The 18,313-nt window shown below is 42.2% G+C and overlaps 1 protein-coding gene across 1 annotated transcript in view; it reads left to right on the forward strand.

Annotated features, from left to right (window-relative positions):
- col21a1 (collagen, type XXI, alpha 1) overlaps window positions 1-18,313 on the forward strand; it is a 448,863-nt gene that overhangs the window by 235,127 nt on the left and 195,423 nt on the right. The window lies entirely within an intron of this gene.

Here is an 18,313-nt window from a genome sequence, read left to right on the forward strand (position 1 = left end):
TGAGGACAAATTCTGAGGGGAAAAAATTAGAAAAGTAAAATAAAAATTCCAGCAATAAATTAAAAAACTAGAAAAATAACGGGTTGAAATAACAGTTCTTCCAAACCAGACCACACCAGGGCTGGGTTTCATGCCAAGGCGAGAAGTTGAGTCCATGCTCAGGCCGGGAGTTGAGACCATGCTGAGGCCAGGAGTTTGACACCATGCTGAGGCTGGGAGTCGAATCCATGCTGAGGTTGGGGATTTGAGTCCATGCTGGGGTTGGGAGTTCAAGTCCATTCTGAGGCTGAGAATTCAAGGTTGGGAGTCCGCACTGGCTTTCACCCTGGACATCATCAATGCACCTGGGGACAGGAAGTGAAAAGAAAAAGAAAAAAAATGTGAAAAGAGAGAGGAAGAAAGGAAAGAAACAAACAGAGTGGGCGTGCTACTCCGGAGTCCTACACCACCACCATCTTGGAGATTTTCTTTTCCCCTACTGTTTGCATCCAGTTAGTTATGTCATCTATCTGGTGCCAGGGCTGAGATATCTGCTGTAATCTGGAGAACTTGCAATGGGAAAGGGAGAATTCAGTGGTCAACATCGGTATCAACAAGACAGGTAGAACAAGAAAAGAAGTTCTGCTGTGAGAAATGAGAAACTAGGTGCTAAACTAGAAAGCAGAACCTCAAAGGTAATTATCCCTGCATTTTTACCTGTGCCACTTCAAAATTGATAGGGTAAATAAAATTAGAGAATGGCAATGTGAGGTGTGTGGATCAAAGACTGGTGTGAGAGAGATGTGTGCAGGAACTAAGGTAAGGAAAAATGCAGTCTGTAGCATTAGAATGTTCTGCACCTGAACTATGCGGAGATTGGTGTTTTAGCTAGCTACATAGTTAGGGAAGTAGTAAGGCCTTTGATGGTGTATGAGAGATCCATCTCGGTTAGATGTAGAAAATCAAGGGCAGAGTCAAGGCAGGAGAGCAAAATAGGAATATGACAAATACCAGCGATCACAATCACTCATTGATGAGTATGATTGTCCACCCAGAAAAGTCTTTGTCACTAGTCATGGGTTCTGTGGGTCCTTGTGTCGCTGATTTCTTGAGGGAAGCCTTCAGTGAGTCTTTGAAATGCTTCTTTTGTCCTCCTCATATTTGCCATCCTTAAACTGGGCAAGGAAAATTTGCTTTGGTAGTCAGAACCTAGGCATCCTAAACACATGGCCAACTCAGTGGAGTTGATTTCAATCATGGTCTTGATGTTAGTGTTATTCATAGCTTTAAGGATGTTGATGTTAGTATGCTTGTTCTCCAGTTGATGTGGAGAATCCATCTCAAAGGGCATTGATGATACTTCTTTTAGGTGACTCTATATATAGTTCATCTGTCAGTGCCATATACAAGAGTCAGAAGGATGACTGGCTTATACTCAAGGATCTTGGTATCTGCCCGGCTTGTTGTGGTCATTGAAGACTCTCATCCTTAAGCATCTGAAAATATGTTCACAGATGGGCTGACATGTAGAATCTCCACATCAATGTCAGCCTTAGCTGAGAGGTGGATTTCTAGGTGAAGGAAATGTTCCACATTTGGGAGGATGACTCCACTGATCTTAATGGCAAGATGGACCAGGTTGGTAAACAATTTGAGCTGGGACAGGTTGGTAAACGATTTGAGACTTCTTGAGGTTGAGGCTGAGACCAATTCTTCAGTACACTTCCGCAAAGGCATTAAGCAAGGTTTGAAGATTCTCTTCAGAGAGAGCAGAGATGGCATTGTCATCTGCATTCTGAAATTTCACAAGCAAAGTCAGTGCCATCTTCTTCTTGGATTTCAACCCGTTAAGATTGAAAAGTTTTCTTTCCATCCTATAGATAATGTCCACACCACTGGGAAGCTTGTTCTAGACAAATTGAAGAATGGAAGAAATGTTGGGGGCGATGACACATACTGTTCAACCCTCGTTTTACCTCAAGGATTCTGTCATTTTACCATCAGTGAAGACCATTGCTAACATCTTGTTGTGGAGGAGACAGAGGATCTTGATAACTTTCACTGGCCAGTTGGCCTATTATAGGGTCTTCAATATCACTTCTCAATTGATGGAATCAAAAGTCTTGGTCAGATAAATGAAAGTCATGTGGAGTGTTTCGTTTGTACATGGTGTTTTTCTTGGAGTTGCTGAGCAGTGAAAATCACGTACGTAATTGCATTGTTTGGGCGGAAGTTACATTGGCTTTCAGGACGGGTTTCCTCAGAGACTGGGTGAAGATGCCTAACAAGGATTCAGGCCATGCTGTTTCTGTCAATCAAGAATAGAATACCTTGGTAGTTCCATTAGCGAACTTTGTCTCCTTTCTTGAAGACAGTGGAGATGGCAGCATCCCTGAGATCGGCAGGGATTTTCTCTTTGTCCCAGATTTTCAGGAACAGTTGATGGAGATGATGGGTAAGCTCTGCTTCTCCAGTTTGAAAATCTGCACTGGGGAATCCCACCTACTTCTGCAGCTTTACCATTCTTCATGTGTCTAATCGCAGTTTCAAATTCTGCGACACACAGTGGGAGATCATCTTTGGGGAGTTGGGGATTTCCTGAATCATGTCCTCATTGTTGATTGTATCACAGTTTAGTAGTTCATTGAAGTGTTATCTCCATCGAAGGCTGATGTTTCCTCTGTCTGTTAAAAGGATTCCATTCTTCATTCGCATCGATTTGAGGCCAAAGGATATCGGGTCTCTATCTTGTCTTGGTGGCACTGAAGAAAGCCTGGTGTCATGCTTGTCAGCAAGGAATTGCAACTCCTTAGTTTTCTCAGGCCGCCATTAGTTCTCGATTTTCCTTTTCTTCTTTGTAACTCCACTTTTGCTGTTTGAGGAGTTCTCCTCTTTGCTTTATTGATGTTGTTTTGCCTCGCATGGAGAGGTGTTGTCGATGAGGTGTTGGATGATGTGGTCATCCTCGGCGAACCAGTCTTGGTGTTTCCTGCTCTTGTAGTATGAGATGATGGTTGTCTTCATCTGTTTCCAGACTGCATCCACTCTGTTAAAATTAACTCTTTGGAGATTTTAGTGAAGAAATTGTTTGAAGTATACAAGTCTGCTTGTCTCTTGTAGCTATTTAACTTTTAAGCTTCTTTTTTCTAAAATTTTTCTTCATTTTCAGCTGCTTTTAGTGACATTTGTTGGTCATTGAGGAGTGAATGAGCTGGTGATCCGTCCAGCAGTTGTCTGCACTGTTCGTTGCTATGGCAATGAGGGCATCCTTTCGGTGTCAGGATTGAACAATGACGCAATCAATCATTTGCTAGTACTTTGCTAATGACTGTCAATGAAGCCTTGAACTTGTCTTTTTAGTGTAGCAGTGTGTTGGTGACCAACTAGTGTTTCACACATTTGGTGAGCAGGAGTATCCAATCAATTGCAATTCCCAAATCCTTTCTTTTTTTCAGTACATTGATGACTGCTTCGGTGCCGCTTCACGTTCCTGCCACGACCTTGAAAACTTCATTCACTTTGCTTCTAATTTCCACCCTTCCATAACTTTCACATCATTCATTTCCAACACTTCCCTTCCTTTCCTTGACTTCTCTATCTCTATTTCAGGGAATAAACTGTCCATTGCTATCCACTACAAAGCCACAGACTCCCATAGCTACCTTCACTACAGCTCATCACACCCTACATCCTGCAAGGACTCCATCCCATTCTTCCAGTTCCTTTGTCTACATTGATCTCTTCAGATGGTGCCACCTTCCAAAATGGCACTGCTGATATGGCTTGCCTCTTCCATGACTGCGGTTGATAGGACCCTCAATTGAATCTGACCTATCACCTGTGCTTCCACCCTTGCCCCTTTCCATCACTCACAACAATATGATCAGGTTCCCCTTGTCCTCACTTTCCATCCCACCAGCCTCCCATTCAAAGGATCATTTTCCAGCAATTCAGACAGCTCCAGCAGAACGCCATCACCAAACACATCTTTCTCTCACTCCCCTGTCTGCATTTCGCAGGGATAATTTCCTCTGAGACACCCTAGTCCAATCCACAACCACCAACACCAATCCCCCCTTTCCATGACTTCTTCCCATGTAACCGCAGAATGTGCAACACCTGCCCCTTCATCTCCTCCCTGCTCACCATCCAATGGCCTAAACAGTCTTTCCAGGTGAAGCAACATTTCACCTGTACCTCCTCCAATCTTATGTATTTTATTCGCTGCACCCAATTTTGTCTACTCTACTTTGGAGAAACCAAACACAGACTGAGTGACCGCTTTGTGGAACGCTTCCAGTCTGTGCACCTTCCTATAGCTGGTTATTTTAATACAGTGTCCTGCTCACGTACCCACATGTCTACCTTTGGCATGCTGCATGTTTCAGTGAATCACAGCGCAAGCTGGAGGAAAACATCTCATCTTCAGACTAGGCACTTTAGAGCTTTCTGGACTTACTATTGAGTTCAACACCTTCAAATAGTGAACCATTTCTTTCCTTCCTCTTACCTTGTTGGCATGTCCTCTCCTCCCCTGTATTTTCAAGTCTGGCAGGAGATACACCATTGTTCTACCATTTTCACATTACGATCACTTAATGTAAACTACTAAGATCTTTTCTCCACCAGTATCCTACACGACTACCATTCTGAACTATAGTACTTCACTTCAGCTCTGATGAAGAATCACTTAGACTCGAAACAGTACCTTGCTCTGTCTCCAGTAAAGGTTCCAGCATCTGCAGTAATTTATTCCTACCTTTTATTGACCATTTCCAGATTTGGGCATTGTTTCCAATGCTGGTGTTTAACCCATTCCCCTCCCCTATTATCCTACCCTCTATCCTCCCCTATTACCCCTGACTAATACACTTAACCAACACATTCCTGAACACGATGGGCAATTTAGCAGAGCCAATTCACCTAACCTGTACATCTTCAGATTGTGGGAAGAAACCAGAGCACCCGGACAAAACCAACGCAGACACAGGAAGAATGTGCAAACTCCACACAGACAGGCACCCCAGGCTGGAATTGAATCTGAGGCTCTAGTGGTGTGAGGCAGCAGTGCTAACCATTGAGCCACCATGCTGCCCCATGCTGTTCTCAATTGTGAATCCAATTTCATTTGTCATTGGTTGATTCTTGGGTTTTCCTCTCCATAGAAAGGTGTGACCACATCCTTCTTCCCTCGTCCGTCCTTGGGCCTTAAAAGAGGTGACTAATAAAGTTGTAGGTGCACTGGTGTTAATTTTCAAAAATTCATGATATTCTGGAGGTTCTACCATACAGGAACATAGCAAATTTAACCCTTTTATTCAAGAAGGGAGGGAGGCAAGAATGAATAAGTCAGTTAACTTGATACCTATCATGAGGAAGGTGTTAAAATCAGTTATGAGGAGGTTATGGCTGGGCACTCAGAAATATTTATATTAATCTGGTAGGGTCATCATAGTTTTCTGAAAGGGAAATTATGTTTAACCAAATTATTTAAGTTTTTTGAAGGAGGAAAATGTGCAATAGATAAGCAGGAGCCCATTGATTGATTGTATTTGGATTTCCATAAAACATTTGACAAGATGCCACTTTAAACATAGAACATAAGAGCATAGAACAATACAGCACAGAACGGCCCTTGATGTTGTGCCGACCTGTGAACTAATCTAAGCCCACCCTCCTACACTATCCCATCATCATCCATGTGCTTATCCAAGGTCTGTTTAAATCTCCCTAATGTGGCAGAGTTAACTACATTGGCAAGCAGGGCATTCCATGCCCTTAACACTCTCTGAGCAAAGAACCTGCCTCATATCTGTTGTAAATCTATCCCCCTCAATCTGCAACATTCTTCCACACTATCCACTACTCCACCAACTTTAGTGTCATCTGCAAACTTGCTAACCCATCCATCTGTGCCTGCATTTAAGTCATTTATAAAATGACAAACAACGGTGGTCCCAAAACAGATCCTTGTGTCACACCATTAGTAACCAGACTCCAGGCTGAATATTTTCTCTCAACCACCAGTCACTGCCTTCTTACAGAAAGCCAGTTTCTAATCCAAGCTGCAAAATCACCCTCAATCCCATGCCACTGCATTTTTTCCAACAGTCTACCATGTGGAACCTTATCAAAGGCCTTACTGAAGTCCATGTACACCATGTCAACTGCCTTACCTTCATCCATATGCTTGATCACCTTCTCAATAAACCCAATGATGTTTTTGAGACATGACTTGCCCTTGACAAAACCATGTTAACTATCTGTAATCAAATTGTTGCTTGCTAGGTGATTATAAATCCTATCTCTCATAATCCGTTCCAAAACTTTTTCTACAACAGAAGTAAGGCTCACTGATCTATAGTTACCTGGGTCATCTCTACTGCCTTTTTTGAACAAGGGCACAACATTTGCAATCCTCCAGTCCTCTGGTGCTAAACCTGTAGACAATGACAACGCAAAGATTAGAGCCAAAGGCTCCAACACCTCCTCCTAGTTTCCCAGAGAATCCTCAGATAAATCTCATTCGGCCCAGGGGACTTGTCTATTTTCACTCCTTCTAGAATTGATAACATCTCTTCCTTACTAACCTTGATCCTTTCTAGTCTAATATCTCGTGTCTCATTCTTCACCTCTACAATATTCTCCTTTTCCTGAGTGAAAACTGATGAGAAATATTCGTTTAGCACCTCTCCGATATCCCCAGCGTCCACAAACAACTTCCCACTTCTGTCTTTGACTGGCCCTATTCCTACCCGAGTCATCCTTTTATACCTCATGTACCTATAGGAAGTTTTAGTGTTCTTCTTTATTCTACCGGCTAAAGACTGCTCATGTCCTCTCTTGGTAGTCTTAACTCTCTCTTTAAATCCTTCCTGGCTAATCTGTAACTCTCCATCGCCTCATCTGAACCATCTTATCTCATTGTCACATAAGCCTCCTTCCGCTTAACAAGAGATGCAATTTCTGTAGTAAACCACAGTTCCCTTACCTCGTCACTTCCTCCCTGCCTGACAGGGACATACCTATCAAGGACATGCGATATCCGTTCCTTAAACCAGCTTCACATTTCGATTGTCCCCATCCCCTGCATTCTATGCATCCTAAGTCTTGCCTAATCACATTATAATGACCCTTCCCCCATCTATAACTCTTGACTGTGGCATGTACCTATCCCTTTCCATCGCTAAACTAAACATAACCAAATTATGGTCACTTTTCCACTTTATTCCACTTTAAAGTGAAGCAAATAATTTGAGTGTTTCCAAACTAGCACAGATAGAAGATTGCTTGGCAGGCACAAACTAGAGATTATACAAAAGTGTACAAAGTTAAAAATCACACACCACCTAATTAAAGTCCAATAGGTTTAACTGGAAGCACTACCAGATGAAGGAGCAGCACTCCAAAAGCTAGTGCTTCCAATTAAACCTGTTGGACTACAACTAGGAATTGTGTGATTTTCAACTTTGTACACCCCAGTCCAACACCGGCAGCTCCCAATTATGCAAACATGAGAATGTGATGAGTAGAGTCCCATTGGTGTCTACACTGGTGCCTCAACATCCCTCACCTCTATCCAAGGCCCTAAAGGAGCCTTCCACATCCATCAAAGTTTTACCTGCACATCTACTAATTTCATTTATTTTATCCGCTGCTCCCGATGTGGTCTCCTCTACATTTGGGAGACTAGGCGCCTCCTAGCAGAGCGCTTTAGGGAACATCTCTGAGACACCCGCACCAATTAACCACACCGCCCCGTGGCCCAACATTTCAACTCCCCTTCCCACTCTGCCGAGGACATGGAGGTCCTGGGCCTCCTTCACCGCCGCTCCCTCACCACCAGACGCCTGGAGGAAGAACGCCTCATCTTCCGCCTCGGAACACTTCAACCCCAGGGCATCAACGTGGACTTCAACAGCTTCCTCATTTCCCTTTCCCCCATCTCATCCTAGTTTCAAACTTCCAGCTCAGCACTGTCTCCTTGACTTGTCCGGACTTGTCCGACCTGCCTATCTCCTTTTCCACCTATCCACTCCACCCTCTCCTCCTTGACCTATCACCTTCATCTCCTCCCCCACTCACCCATTGTACTCTATGCTATTCTCTCCCCACCCCCACCCTCCTCTAGCTTATCTCTCCACGCTTCAGGCTCACTGCCTTTATTCCTGATGAAGGGCTTTTGCCCGAAACGTCGATTTCGCTGCTCGTTGGATGCTGCCTGAACTGCTGTGCTCTTCCAGCACCACTAATCCAGTATTTTACAATTTATGTCAATGACTTAGATGAGGGTAGCAAGGACACAACAGTGAAGTCTGCAGAAGAAACAAAGAGAAATAGGAAAGCTTGTTGTGAAGAGGAGATAAGGATGTTGCAGAGCAATATGCATAGGTTGAATGAGTGGGCGGAAATCTGGAAAATTGAACATTAATCTGCAAAAATGTGAAATTGTTCACTTCGGCAAAAAGAAATAAAAAGAGCAGTATATTATTTAAACAGAGAATGATGGCAGAATTCTGAAGTACAGAGGATCCAATATGCTGTGGTCCACGTGTCACAAAATGTTACCAGGTACAGCACATAGTTAGGAAAACAGATACAACACTATCCTTTAGTTTGCATGAAACTTGTAAAGACCATGTCATTTTAGTTTGTGTTTTTAAAGACTATGAATTGAAATGAGAAAGCACTGTTTTGAGAAAGCCAGTGTTTGAACAGATGCAATATGTTTTGAAGGCAACATAATCTTACATTCATGCTAGATATCATATAAACAACCAAACAATTATTCATTGAAATTGAATTGTAGACTATTTGGACTTGTGTGAGTATACAGATGCTGGTTTTGCTGGCAATGAGAAGTTGATTGGTTATCGGACTTATGACCAGTTACCAAGGTGAGAGATCTTTTTGCCTGCAATTGGTTTTCAGATAACTGAACAGCTTGCAGCTGGGAACAAGTTATAAAGAAAGAGAAGCGTTCAGTTTTTCCCCAATTGGGAATGGTCTTTCTGATCTCTGCGGTCAAAATTCACTGTAATCCTCAAAGAAAAAGTTTATCTTTCTTGCAGCTGTTATTGTAAGCTGTGACTTCTAACTGATAAGTCAGAGAGTTTTTATGAGTTAAGCAGCCACCGTGTGTCTCTTACCAATTAATGAAAAAATCCTGAGAAATACAACTGAAGTCATGTGCTGGCTTGCAGAAGTGTCATAAGGATCAGCTCAACAACAGAACCTGGGAACAAAAACTATTGGCCTGTCTTTCCATTTTTTTGCCATTCATCTGTAGTGATTATAATGAGGTCAGCCAGGTGAACTTCATAGAATATGAGTTCCCTGCTTGGGGCTGTAAATCTGGTCCAGTCAGAGACCCCAGGCTGACAGATGTAAACTGAAGTATCAGAGGCTCTGCTCACTCTAAGAGTTGGCTCTGAGGAAGCTGGATCAGTGTCAAAGACCCTCTAGATATAAAGAAATGGTGGTTTGGTGACAGGATACCTTTGTAGAGTTATTTCAGTGGTGACGAGAGAAAAGCATTCTCCTGAAGAAATTCACTTACAACAATCGTCTTTGAGTTGGGGTAGGCATTTCTGGCATCACGTGTTATTTGGGAAGCTTGACTGTTTCAATCCTGCTGATGACGACTGGGTCCAATATGTGGGAAGAATATGTTATGTTTTCCAGGGAAATGACATTGGGAAGATGAAAAGCAATGGACTATTCTGCTCACAGCTTGCTGACACACAGCATTTTTGATTATCAAGAGCCTAACTTTCCAAGGAAACAGATTCTAAAACCTTTCAAGAGTTGACAGATTTAGTTTAGGAATATTACAACCCCAAGCCTCCTCTAATTCTGAGATGTTATCGATTTTATTGGCAATTCAAGGACCAAGGGAATCCATATTAGGATTTTTGACGAGGTTAAGATGTCTGGCAGAGGTATGTGACTTCGGGTTAACCCTTGATGAGGTGCTGAAAGACTGTTTGGAATGTGGGGTAAATGATGTAACATGCAAAAGCGTCTACTAGCTAAAGCTCAACTTGACTTCAAACAGGCACTACAGCTAACTTTATCAATGGAAAATATGACAAGTGAGCAGGGACTATAGGTCAGCCCACAGCAAAACCCCAAAGCAAATCCAAGCCTCAGCGATACAGTTAACCTTTTGTTCAAGATCTGGGCCAGCAAGCCATTGCTACCAGTATGCGGACTCGAGACAGCTAAGTGGTCCCATTAGACCTACATGGAGTAAGAAAACACATAGGCCATAGGTGCACACCCTGGAAAGTTCACCCAGATCTGGCTTGGAACAGTTAAATTGCTCAGCAATATTCAAATCATAACCAGTCAAAATAAATGCCTGATTAAACGGTCACCTGATTCTAATGGAGATTGATACCAACTCAGCTGTTTCAATGATCACAGAACCAGTCTTTAATAAAATTCACTCTGGACTCCATCCCTTAAATTTGCACAAGTCCTCGGCTAAACTGAGAAGCTATATGAGGCAACCTTTACAGATTAAGGACCTAACTTTGGTTCCTGTATCTTTTGAGAAGTAGCTGGTTCAATTGTCACCGATTGTAGTAAAAGGCTTGAAGGAGTGAAATTGGTTGAGAAAGGTTCACCTGGTTTGGCTCAACATTTTTTGATTAGAAACTGGCTGCTTGCGTGAAAACCTAATTAAATGCCTGGAGGTTTTTCAGGAAGGTCTGGGGAGTATCAAAGGAGCCATGGCCACCTTGCATGTTGACCAGGAAGCAATTCCATAATTCTGCAAGGCCTGCATAGTGTCATTTGCCTTATGGGCAAAAATAGAGACAGAAATCAGAAGGCTAGAAAGTGAAGAAATCATCTAACCAGCCCAGTTTGTAGAATAGACAGCATTAGTCAAACCAGCTGTGAAGCCCTACAGGTCAGTTTGTCTTTGTAGAGATTTAAAACAAACAGTAAAACACTCTTCACAACTAGATAAGTACTCAATCACTCACATAGATGATTTGCATTCAAAGCTGACAGGGGACTGTCCTTCACGAAGCTGAACTTGAGCTGTGCATACTTGTAGTTGCAGTTGGATGAGGATTTCCAGACATATGCTACAAGAAATACCCTTAAGTGTTTGTACCGATATGTGAGTCTGCCATTTGGAATATCGTCAACTTGTGCAATTTTTCAGAGCACATTGCACAAGGTCTACCCAGGTCGCCATTTATTGAGATGACATGCAAATAACAGAAAAAACCAATAAGGAGCACTTAGAGAACTTGGACATAGTCCTTAGATGTTCTTCCAGGCAGGTGCATGCCTTAAAAGGGAAATATGTGTGTTCCAGCTACCTCAAGTGACCTCCTGTTGTTACAGAGTTGACAAGACCAGATTACACCTGTTGTAAGATAAAGTGAGGTCAATCAAAGGTGCCCTTGCTCTCACATCTGTACCAGAGCTAAGGTCTTCCTTGAACTGGTGAATTACAGGTACACAATCCTTTATCTGAAATCCGAAAAGCTGTGAAATCCAAAATTTTTCCATGGAATGTGGAGTATCATTTTGGTGTTCAAATAGGTGACCCAACTCCACACCCATTTGAACCATGTCACTCAGATGTGGTGTGGCAGCATGGCCCAGCACTGGCAAGTGTCAATTGTGTCTCAGCACTTAGACTATTCACATCGACTGCTGTTAGGTCACTGTGAAAATGTCATTTATTCTGAAAGCTGAAAAATTCTAAATTCTGAAAAAGAACTGGCCCCAAGTATTTCGGATAAAGAATTGTGTACCTGTATTAAGTTGCCTCCATCCTGGCTCCTTTGCATCAACACTTAAAGAAGTATCAGTCTTGTAAATGGTCATGTAGCCATGGGGTAGCTTTCGTGGAAGTGAAATGTTGGTTCACAATGATCCCAAGCAAATTTTGGTATTGACATGTGATGCCTCCCAGTACAGCATTGGGATAGTGTTGGCTCATAGGTGAGCCGATGGAGAGGAACACCCAATAGCATATGCATTCGGGACTTTGGCTCATGCAGAGCTTTTTTACAAGCAGATGTATTTGGAGTTAGGATGTTCCACTCTTAAGGATGTACATTTGTAATAATGGACCACAAAACCATGTTAAGTCTACTTGAGGAAGACACCACAGTGCCTCCCATAGGTTCATACTGAAATCAGCAGTAGGCTGTAATATTAATTATACTATGTTTAATTACAAGTTGGAATACTGTCTGGGAGGCCAAGTAGCAAATGCGCATGCATTGAGCTACCTCTCACTGGCAGATACACCATTGGTGTAACCACCACTGGAAGAGTCTGCAATGGTTTTAAGTTTTCTGGACACGTTTCCAGTCACAGCTGACAATACCAGACTTTGGGCACAAGCAGATCTGGTTTTGGCAAAACTGAAACAGCTGGTGGCAATATGTGAAGCCAAAGAGCCATCACAATCAGAATTAACACCTTTTGAACCCGGAGAGACCAGATCACAGTCCAGGATGGCATACTATTATGGGGAGAAAGATGATTGTCCTGAGAAAAGGCCACTGCCTGTTACTGGTTGAACTCTGCCAGGATCATCCAGGAGATTCAAAAGTGAAGGTGTTTGGTGTCCAAGATTCAATGCAGACATAGCTGCATTGATGGAGCAGTGACCAGAATGCCAACACAGACTAAACTTGCTGTGAACAGCTCACCCACATTCATAGGAATGGCTGGGTGACCCTGTGCATTGGAAATGCAGATCCTTTCATAGGCTCAATCTTCATTGTCATTGTGCACACCCACTCAGTAGTTGAATTAGTAGAATTCATTAATCAAATACAGAGACGATGATAGAAAGTCTGCTTGCATCTTTTGCAATATACAGACTCCCAGAAGTGTTGGTCACAGGTAACGGGTCATTGTCTGCCAGCAGGGAATTTGAGAATTTTCTGTAATTAAATGGTATTGGTGTCACAAAGCTAGTCCTTTTTTTCCTAAAGCTGTTCCTTGGCTCCAAGATACACTGTCCTTAATTTTTTTTTCAGAGGGGAAATAAACCAGGCCACGTTCCGATCAGACTGGTTTGGCACAGAGATGAAAAGGATTTTGAGAGGATTTTGTTTATATGTAAACAGATGAACTTCAGGGCAAAGTGGTCATGTTTTAGAAGTGACCTGTGGAATGAAAGGAAAGTGATCAGCTCTCTATCTGAGCAGTTTAGTTCAGTCAAGAACTGGTTGGGAATTCAACCGTGAGCTGTGTGGAAACTCTCTCTTTTCTCCCTTCTAACTTCAACCTGTAAGCATCTGACCCTTTTTTGTACTGTGTTTGAAAGGGGGTTTGTTTGTTGGGACTTTGTGTATATTCAGAACAGCATACTTCAGTCTAGTTTGAATCTACTGAGTTCTGTAGGGGTTCTTTATTCTGTCCTTCATGTTTCATTGTGTAATTTTGTGAATACATTTTTTGTCTATTTTAAACCCGGTAGTCAACCTTGTTAACTTACTCCAGATAATTTTCATTGTACACTTACCAAAACAAATTGCAAAGTTACTGTCTGGGCTGCTTGCTTAAAAATGTTTTGAGTGGTCTGGCCTAGTCCATAACAGATTGGGGTCTCTTTGCGGGATTTTAAGCAGCGGTTGGTAGGTGCTAGTGTCTTTATTTTGGGTGTTGGTTTGGTTGAATAGACAAAGCTTGGGATATTAATGGCTCTTTCAGTTGCCAAAAGTGTTCAGGATGTGGATGCAATGACTTTGGAAGTTTTTCAAGAAGTGAATAAGATCAAGCTGCAGGAATTAACAGAGAATAGTGGACCCAGCACTGATCTTTGTGGCACTCCACTGGTCACAGGCCTCCAGTCTGAAAAACAACTCTCCACCACCACTCTTCGTCGTCTACCTTTGAGCCAGTTCTGTATCCAACTGGCTAGTTCTCCCTGTATTCCATGAGATCTAACCTTGCTAGCCAGTCTCCCAGGGGGAACCTTGTTGAATGCTTTATTAAAGTCCATATTGATCATGTCCACCACTCTGCCCTCATCAATCCTCTTTGTTACTTCTTCAAAAAACTCAATCAAATTCGTGATTTCCCACACATAAAGCCATGTTGGCTATCCCTGATCAGTCCTTGCCTTTCCAAATACATGTACATCCTGTCTCTCAGGATTCCCTCCAACAACTTGCCCACCACTGAGGTCAGGCTCACTGGTCTATAGTTCCCTGGCTTGTCCTTACCACCTTTCTTAAACAGTGGCACCATATTAGCCAATCTTCAGTCTTCCAGCACCTCACCTGTGACTATCAATGAGACAAATATCTCAGTAAGAGGTCCAGCAATCACTTCCCTAGCTTCCCACAGATTCTAGGGTACACTTGATCAGGTCCTGGGGATTTATCCATTTTTATGCATTTCAACACATCCAGCACTTCATCCTCTGTAACCTGGACATTTTTCAAGATGTCACCATCTATTTCCCTACATTCTATATCTTCCATGTCCTTTTCCACAATAACTACTGATGCAAAATACTCATATAGTATCTCCCCCATCTCACAAAGGCCACCTTGCTGATCTTTGAGGGGCCCTATTCTCTCCCTAGTTATCCTTTTGGCCTTAATGTATTTGTAAAAAGCCTTTGGAATCTCTTTAACTCTATTTACCAAAGCTATTTCATGTCCCTTTTTGCTCTCCTGATTTCCGTCTTAAGTATACTCCTACTGCCTTTATACTGTTCTAAGGATTCTCTCGATCTATCCTGTCTATGCCTGACATATGCTTCCTTCTTTTTCTTAACCAAAACCTCAATTTCTTTAGTCATCCAGCATTCCCTACACCTGCCAGCTTTTCCTTTCACCCTAACAGGAATATATTCTCGTTATTTCATTTCTGAAGGCTTCCCATTTTCCAGGCTTCCCTTTACCTGCGAACATCTGCGCCCAATCAGCTTTTGAAAGTTCTTGCCTCATATTGAGCCCGGTTAAGTTTCTGGTGAATGGTAACCCCCCAGAATGTTGACCATGGGGATTCAGTGATGTAACACCATAGAATGTCAAGTGGCAGTATTTGATAGTCTCTTATTGTTAAATGGCCATAGGCTGGTGTTTGTTGGTGCAAATGTTACTTTCCATTGTCAGCCAAACCTGATGCCATGAGACCTCATGGCATTACAGTCTATGTTGGGGAATCCCTCTCAACTGTATATCACAGTGGCATAATCTCTGCTGGGTCTGTCCTGCCAGAGAGCTAGGATGTGTTCAGGGATAGTGATGATGGGGTCTGTGAGGTATGATTCCGTGAGTATGACTAAGTCAGGCTGTTGTTTGATTAGTCTGTGAGACAACTCTCCCAAGTTTGGCACTAGCCCCCTCTTGTTAGTGAGCAGGATTGACAGGGCTGTTTCTGCTGCTATCGTTTCTAGCGCCTCGGTCAATTCCAGGTGGTCTGTCTGGTTTCACTTCTTTGTTGAGACTTTGCAGTGATTGATACAACTCAGTGCTAGGCCATTTCAGAGCGCAGTTGAGAGCCAACCACAATGCTGTGAGTTTGGAGTCACATGCAGCCACACCAGGTGAGGATGGAAGACACCAGTGAGCCAGATGAGTTTCTACAATAGTTTCATTCGTCATCAGTAGATTCTCAATTTTTTTAATGGAATCAAGTTCCACAATCTGCCATGGTGGAATGTGGACCAGGGTCCCAGAAAATTAGCTGACTTTCTGGACTAACATTTGTGTAATAATAGTACTAGACCATAGTCTCTGCCCAATCATATCTCCAGTATTCTCTGTGTTTGATTCAGATGTCCAGCATCCACACAATTTTACTTTTATAACAACTCCTAAAGGTTGGGTTAGCCAACCAAATGCTCTCAGGCTTAGTGAGGAAGAGAGTGAGGATGAACAAGCCCCTGGTTGTCAAAAGCCTAGTGAGAAACTGTTTAAGTATGTTCAAGCATTGCCTAAGTTTGATGAGAAGGATGTGGAAGCCTTTTTCTTCTTGTTTGGGTAAACAAATGCAGTGGCCAGTGGCAGTGTGGGTTTTGTTGATCCAAAGGAAACTTGTAGGTAAGGCTAGTGAGCTATTCACATCACTATCAGAGGAGGTGTCTGGGGAGCATAAGGAGGTGAAAAAAGCAATTTTAAGTGCCTATGAGTTTGTACCAGAAGCCTATAGAAAACATTTCAGGAATCTAAGGAGGGACCCTGTCAACCCTATATTGAGTTTGAAAGGATCAAACAGAGTAATTTCGATAGATGGATAAGAGCTTTAAAAAATTGAGCAAACCTTAGAGAGATAATTATTTTGGAGGAATTCAAAACTTCATTGCTTGAAGTCGTGTAAACTCATGGAGAAGAGGAGATCATTAAAATTGCAAAGTTAGCAGCTGAAGTGACTGATGATTATGAGCTTATCCATAAAACCGGTTTGGCTTCCAGAATCAATTTCAGTCCATGAGGGATAGAAATTGCGGCAAAGAGAAATCCTCACATGGAAAGGGAAAGGTAGATCTCAGTGAGGATCATAAGGATAACTTACCACAGGGTTAAAAAAAAACCCTTGAGGAGTCAAAGAAGTTAAAAAGCTCCAGTGTTTTCATTGTAATAAAGTGGGCCACACAAAATCACAGTGTTGGTGGGCTAGGAGAAAGCCAGACGTAGAAAAACCAGACAAGCCTGGAGGTTTTGTTGGACTAGTAGCAAAAAGCACAAGGGAAGTTAGACAACTGCCTCAGAATGTACAAGACGATCAGAGGTTGATTAAGGAGGAAGTGCCAGATCTGCTTAAAAAATATACATGCAAGGGTAATGTTTACTCACATAGGCCAGGAGCAGTAGGTAAGAAGATTACAATATTAAGGGACACAGGATCCTCTCAGTCTGTAATGCTGAAAGATGAGCAGATATGCACTCCTGAGGGACATTGCCAAAAAAGGTACTGGTAACAGGAATTCATGGTGAGATAAGAAGTGCTCAATTATGTAAAGTGAGGCTAAAGAGTCCACAGAAGAGTGAAGAATTGTGGTAGGAGTACTGGACAAATTCTCAGCTCCAGGAATACAGTTTGTCCTTGCAAATGATAGAGCTGATTCACTGGTAGATGTGCTGCCTACTCTAGTTGAAAAGCCAGAAAGATGTTTATCCAGGCAGTTTCTCTGATTGTGTGATCACAAGATCACAGAGGCACAAGTTGAAGCAGGAGAGTTCAAAAGGCACAGAAAAGGAAGCTGACATAGCTTTATCAGAAACCTTCTTCGATCAGATAAGTGGCACAGTGAAGGTGCAAATCAGTAAACGTGCAAGTATCTTTAGCTGTGCTGCACTGATTGAATTACAGTAGAAAGATGAGAACTTAGAACAGTTATATTAGAAGACATTTACAGAAAAGGGAAAGTGAATGCATTCCTGCGTGTTATACTTAACAAATGACGTCTGAATGAGGAAATGAGGACCATCAGTCATTCAAGCAGATGAAAAATGGGCGGAGATTCATGAAACTGTTTTGCCAGTAGGGTATAGAAAGGAGGTGCTGCAAGTGGCACATGAGCTACCACTTGGAGGTAATTTTGGGGTGAGGAAAACACAGGCTAAAATACAAAGACATTTTTACTAGCCTGCACTACACAAAAATATAGTTGAATTTTGCCAGACATGTCATACATAATCCAAAACCACTGGCAGTAATAAAACCTGCACTTTTAATACCTATTCCAGCATTTGAGGAACGTTTCACAAGAGTCTTGATTGATTGCGTAGGTCCCCTACCTCAAACAGAAAGTGGGAATACATACTTATTAACAATAACAGATATGTTGACGAGATTTCCAGAGGCAATGACATTACGCAACATCACAGCAAAAAGGGTTGTAGAAAAATTACTTATGTTTTTTACTAGATAGGGACTGCCAATAGAGATCCAGTCAGATAAAGGATCAAACTTCACATCCAAACTATTTAAGGAGGTTATGGATAACTTGGGAATAAAGCAATTCAAATATTCAAATATACTGTATACCACTGAAATCGCAGGGAGCGCAAGAGACATGGCATCAAACACTGAAGTCCATGTTGCCGGTTTACGGTCAGGATTATCCAGATGATTGGGATTAGGGAATTCTGTTTGTACTTTTTGCGATCAGAGATGCACCGAATGAATTGACCAAATTCAGTCATTTTGAATTAATTTTTGGGCATGAATTCAGAGGACTGTTAAAATTGATTAAGGAGAAATTAATGTTAGAATTCAGAGACCACCCATTTGGACTATGTGTCAAATTTTAGAGAATGATAAAATAGAGTTGGAGAGTTGGCTAGATAGAATTTAAAAGTATCACAGCATACAATAAAACAGAAAGCCG

The sequence above is a fragment of the Chiloscyllium punctatum genome, chromosome 3 (genome assembly GCF_047496795.1).
Source record: "Chiloscyllium punctatum isolate Juve2018m chromosome 3, sChiPun1.3, whole genome shotgun sequence".
NCBI lineage: Eukaryota > Metazoa > Chordata > Chondrichthyes > Orectolobiformes > Hemiscylliidae > Chiloscyllium > Chiloscyllium punctatum.